The following is a 5,833-nucleotide window of genomic DNA, read 5'->3' on the forward strand; positions in this document are numbered from 1 at the left end:
TGTGTGGGCACGATCCACCCTTGTGATGATCAAGCGGCCTCTTTATGCTCCTTCTCCTTCATCGACAGCACTATCATTTTTCTCTTTTCAGTTTCAGTTTGACGCCTTTGTCTAGTCCCAAAAAAATCATTTGATGAACCTGCAAATGTCAAACTTAAGGGGTCATTGTACTTTCCGCCCATGCTCTGTCGACTATGATCTTGCCCTCTCAACAGCAACTTCTGATTGACGGCTCCCATAGAAAAATCTTTCTAGCACAAACCCTATCAGCCTGCGTGAGACGAGCTCTCCCTGGCAGCTTAGTCATCATCGTAGCTACAGTCATCGGCTGTACAGAGCAGCGCTCCCAATTTGAAGACGTCGACACTTTTCATCAGTAGAAAATCATACTGGCGAAATCCTGTTCTTCTCACCAACGTGGCGCAATCAGCTCGACCTTATCTTCTTTGATTATTTTCAATTTTGATTATCTTAAACTTTTAAACCTTTAAAATGACAATCTTAAATTGACCCTTTAATCCTCTCTAAAGACAATTCACGTGCATCTCGTTCCTCTCTAAAATGACCTTTGAACCAAAACTAAAAACTCCTCAATACACACAAGAATACCAATAACTTTGTTCTTTGTCAATTTCTTTTTATTTTTGTTGTTGTTCGTAAATAAAACTCACATTTCCTTTCCTTTTCAAAATGTTTGGGTGGGCGAATTCTAATGCAATATCTTTTATATGGGTGTGTTTCATTTATACATCTTCTTCGGGTTTTTAATGCGCTTCATGGTGTGGTTATTATTTCTTCCCTATCTTGAGAGTGACGTTGGCCTTGCATTCAATTTGTTGGAAAGTCCTATCCTTTGTGTTTTTGTTGTTTTGGGTGTTTGCTACCTAGGCTTTACGACCTAGTTGTGTTTTTCTATTGTCTGGTGATTTTCTTTTCCCTATCCAATGGCAATACAACAAAAATGAAGACCAAAGATTGAAGATGAAGATTTTGCAAGTGCTGATTGTGGTTCTTCTTCAATTTTGTTCGCGGGGACGCTTCACACTTAAGTGTGGGAGGAAATGATGACCAGGAAATCAGTGCAAATAAAGGCACCAAAATGTGCTCACATGGAAACAACTTTTTGAAAATTGATACTTTGCAAATGTACCCCTTTGTCAAAAATCAAATATGAAGCAATGTAAAATGTGTAGTCCAAAAGGCTCACATTAAAAAATGTTGAAAGGAAAAGGAAAGGTCAAACCCTTTTGTCTCATGCTAAAAATGAAAGGTCTTTAGACCTTAGTCCATGTATGCAAATTTGAATTTTATAATTCAAGAAAGGAAAAGGAGGTGGTTGCAGTCGTGGGATTTGGGGAGGTGGGAGGTTGAGGTGGTTACACCCTCTCTCTTCCTTTATCTTCTTCTCTCACGGTTCATTTCTCCCTCTCTCATTTTGGCACAACTCTCATCTTTCTTGTTCTTGCTTCCCTCTCTTGTGCTTTCATTGCAAGATCTCATGGAGAGTGAGGAAGAGGAAGAGGGTGAGGATGGAAGACTTTCTCTCAATTTCTTGTGTGCCTTCCTCTTGTGTGTTTTGAGAGCATGGTTTTTGGTGAGAAGGAGAGTTTTCTTGCAGGTTTTTGTGGCCAGCAATGTATTTGCAGCCTCTACCTAGCCAGTAGCCGGTTCGTGGTTCTCTTGCATTGAGGGTTTTCATCAGTTGCCAAGGCACATATGGATCTTCTAAAAAATCCTTATGAAAAGATTATCACTACTAAGGCCAAGTTATGTGATCACCTATGGTAGTGCTCTCATAAGCTCATTACTACAGCCTTGGGATTGTCAAAACCATTCCAAGTAGCACTAGTAGTAAAAAAAATGGGATAAATGAAGGACAAATGACCAAGGGTGGAACAAAAGCCCAATATTGAGAAGTCACTCAAGAAAATAAGCCAACAAGGGAGTAAGAAAGGAAATTTCCAAAAAAAAAAAAAAGTAGGCACTATAGAGCCATCCAAGAGTCTTTGAAGGGAGTTTTCCAAAGAGGAAAGGAGGATTTGGCCATGACAATGTAGAGATTATCCGAAAAGAACATGAAGAAGAAGGAAGTTTTCAACTCATAGAACTGAAAAAGGACCAGATAGAATAGGTGGTCTTACAAGACGAAAGGAAGCTGACATTGTAGCTAGAGAGGTCAGGAAAGATGTAACTTCTGAGACAGAAAAATGTCCAGGGACAAGAGATGATAAAAAAGCAGTCAGATCAGCACAGGAGAAAATAGAGAAGCTGGAGGATACTTTGCAAAAGCAGCACGAAATCGTTGCTAACATGAAGTCATCTCTTGGAGCTGATGGAGTAAAGGATTATGGCAAACTGAGGTTGCTTTTAGATGCTTTGGACAAGAACCTGAAGAAGGTTCCGACAAGCACAACCAAATGTCGACCTGTCTCTGCTGGCCCGCAGTCAACGAAGAGCAAGCTAGATCAAATTGAGGAGCTCAAAGCACAATGCAACTTGTTAGAAATAGATCGAGAGAGGCTGAAAAGGAAAATGAGATACTTACTTGCAAGCTCGAAAGGTAGAGAAAGGGAATTAGGAGTGCTGAGGACGGATAGGGAGAGATTGTTAGAAAGAAAAGTGAAGGATTGAGTTGATGAAGAAATTATTAGGGGAGCATCATTATTCTTTTAAAAAATTGTAGTGAGAGGGGGGAGAAAAAGAATGTCGTGTGAGAGAGCAGTTAGAGGAAAAAAACTGTCATGATAAGGGGGGATGCGAGCGACCGTGAGAGGGAGAGAGACCTCGATCTGGTCAGCGACGTTGCAGAAAAAAAGAGTGCTTGTGGAAGGCCGCCGTCAGCTCCGGCTGAAGAAGGAGGAGAGGCAGCGAGCGTGAGAGAGAGAGAGATGTCTGGACTTCTGGCCGTCCGCGGCGACCTTAATCCCATCCTTCCTACCCCGTTTCCAACCAAACGTGCCTTCCGCTCACATTTCTCATCCCTTGCACAACCTGAACATAGACGGTGATATGCCTGACGAACTACTCGTTTACTGCATTGAATGCATTTTGCTGGTTCAGTCAATGGTTTGTATTTCCCATACTTTCTCCGCCATTCAATTTGTTCCTTGCAGCGACGGCAAACTCGTGTGATTGCAGAATAGGGTTTTAATTTCCCACCAAGCTCCTTGTCGTTCTTTTCCACGCCTGCGTTCGCCTTCCACGCGGTTCTGTTTTGGTGCTTGGGAGGGCCTTTTCTCGTAGACATGTTTCTTCTCGTTTTGACCCTGCAGATACAAGAACTCCACTACTATACTACTAAAAAGGGTTTACTCCTTCCACATATGCACTAGCCTCCGCTCCGGTGTGAGAGAGAGAGAGAGAGGAGGAGTGTAGAAGCTGCCGTACTCACGGTTGGACGTTCGCCATCTCGGCAAGTGCCAGCCCTCCGATACCAGCACCCTCTCAAAAGCGCCAGCCATTAATCCCTTCTGCGATATCACTTTGCCATTCTGAATATGCACCACGGTGTCATTTCCTGTTCCTTGGTTTTTTTTTTTGTTGATGTAATCGAATTATACGTTGGACGGTAACACTGGTATATGAGAGAGAGAGAGAGAGAAGGAGGGAGATGAGGGTGAAGAGGCAGAAAATGCACTAGTTACAAGGGAGAAAGGAAAATTTGCAGCTACACGGTGAACCTCCATGGCAATCTTGTCCACCCTATCAATGCCCCATGGAGTAGTCAAGAAGAAGAAAAAAACAAATTCAACGGACCATAGAGCTTGAGAAATAGAGGGAGTAAGAAGAGGGTGGATGCAAGAAAAGAATAAATGGCAACAACGTCAGGAATTGCAGGCGCCCTCCTCAATGTCGAGTGAAGATCGTGCAAGAAAATAGCGAACCCAATTCATGGTGGCAGACCGTTCATTCTTTTTCATGCCCTCGTCCACAAGCGGCATCTGCACGAGGCAATAACCAAAAAGAAGGATACGATAATCCTTACTTGTATCAAAACCTCAAAACCCTAAGTGGTGCAATCTCCTTATTTTTCCCTCATGAAGATGGTGTTCATTCCAACAACAAAGTTGCATGGAGATAAGAAATGTTGAGCTTGCGATGCACAATGGCTGGATAGTGGCTAGACAGAAAGAGGACACGGTCTCCAAGGACGTGACGACGACCCACGGGTTTTCCAAGTAAGTGTCTAACTGGTTTATCTAAAATAAATGATATGGCATGATAATTTCTTTAGTTTAATATTTTTAAAATATGTCTTTAAACCTGTTTTCTTATGCTACATGGTTGTTTGCATTTATCTGAACTGGTTTTTATTTATTAAAAATCAAAAAAACAATCGAAAACATTAAAAAATGACTCAAAATTATCATAAATAAAATTTTATAAAATTACTGACTGAAAATTTATAAGTTCTGATATTTTTTCTATAAAGCTTATGAGTCAGGGAATTTACTGAATTTCTATCAAGATTTTTAAAGATGTTTTGTTATATTTAAAAATTAGGAAAGAGTTATATTTAGGAAAAAAGGCATAGTTTTCCTTTACGTAAAATGTGTTATTTATTGATATAAACTGTGGATTCTTGGTGAAATATTGGAAACAAAATCTTTGATTTGTTAGTGCATTTATGTTGTAAGGGTTAAAGTAAAGAAATAATGATTTAATAATATTTTACTTAAGAAATGCTCGTATAAAGATATGGTGTTTTGGTTTTGAAAGGAGAGATTATATGCGGTATGAGCATTTAGGAAACATTGGGAAGTTACAAATACAAAGTTTGACAACACTTTATAATGATTTATAATGTTAGGTTGCAGTTATAAAATTTAGTTTAAATTAAAACCAAAATAAAATCAAATAATTTAATGATTGGATGGCATGGGGGAAAAAGCCTCAGCATCTATATTAAATTTTTATATGTTATTCATTTTACAATCAACTTCTTAAATATATGGAGTGGAGGGCCACTAGGATAATTTAAAGAAAACTAAGGGGATATACGGGATTTAAAATGAACGTTGTATGTGAGAGTATGGAAGAACTTGTTTTATTTTGGTTGATGTTTAATAATAGAAAAGAAGGAAAGGACGTTATATTCGCAAAATGAATTAAGTACTTAAAAACTAATAAGCAATGACGAAGTTTATATACGGAGTGGGAAACGTCTACCAAGGGAGATTAAAATTTAGGAGTTTATGGTATGTCAGAAAATTTGATTTGAATGATTGTTCAAAATTAAACAAATAAAAAGAACTAATTTTAATCAGGTGGAGAAAAACATAAAAAGGAATTTTAAATGGAGATATACAAATAGATCCAAGAGATCTATATCCCTGAAACAACCTTTCCAAAGTCAAACATTAAAAACATTTCCTGGATAAACCGCCACTAGCATGGCAGGAGAACATTATGAGGAGCTGCCTCTGAGAGATGAGGAGAAACTATAGTTAGTGCCCAGTATAATTTACTGAAGTTTAGAATCTTTGCAGTTGGACTACTACAAACAACGTTGTAGATTTTAGGGAAGGCTAAGTCGAGACAAATTAAAACAATTAGTGCAAATAATCACTTGTTTAGTGCAACAACTCTTAGGAGTTGGCTTGTTAACCTGGGTAAAAGTGGCTTGATCTTTGGCCAGTCATTTTTGGTTCCGTTGCCGGGACTGGGCTAGCCATGGATTTTGCAAAGTGAAGTGCGGGTGTTGAACATCTTGGAAGCCGGGGACTTGTAGATTGGGCCAAGATGGAGCCTTCTTCATCATGGATTGAAAGATTGTGCATTGGAAGAAGAAGGAGGAGGGGAATTGACAATAACGTAGCATAATCCGCTTAAC

Source organism: Lygodium microphyllum, chromosome 4, assembly GCF_053477565.2.
Source record: "Lygodium microphyllum isolate KBCC chromosome 4, Lygodium_microphyllum_v1.1.10, whole genome shotgun sequence".
Taxonomy (NCBI): Eukaryota; Viridiplantae; Streptophyta; class Polypodiopsida; order Schizaeales; family Lygodiaceae; genus Lygodium; species Lygodium microphyllum.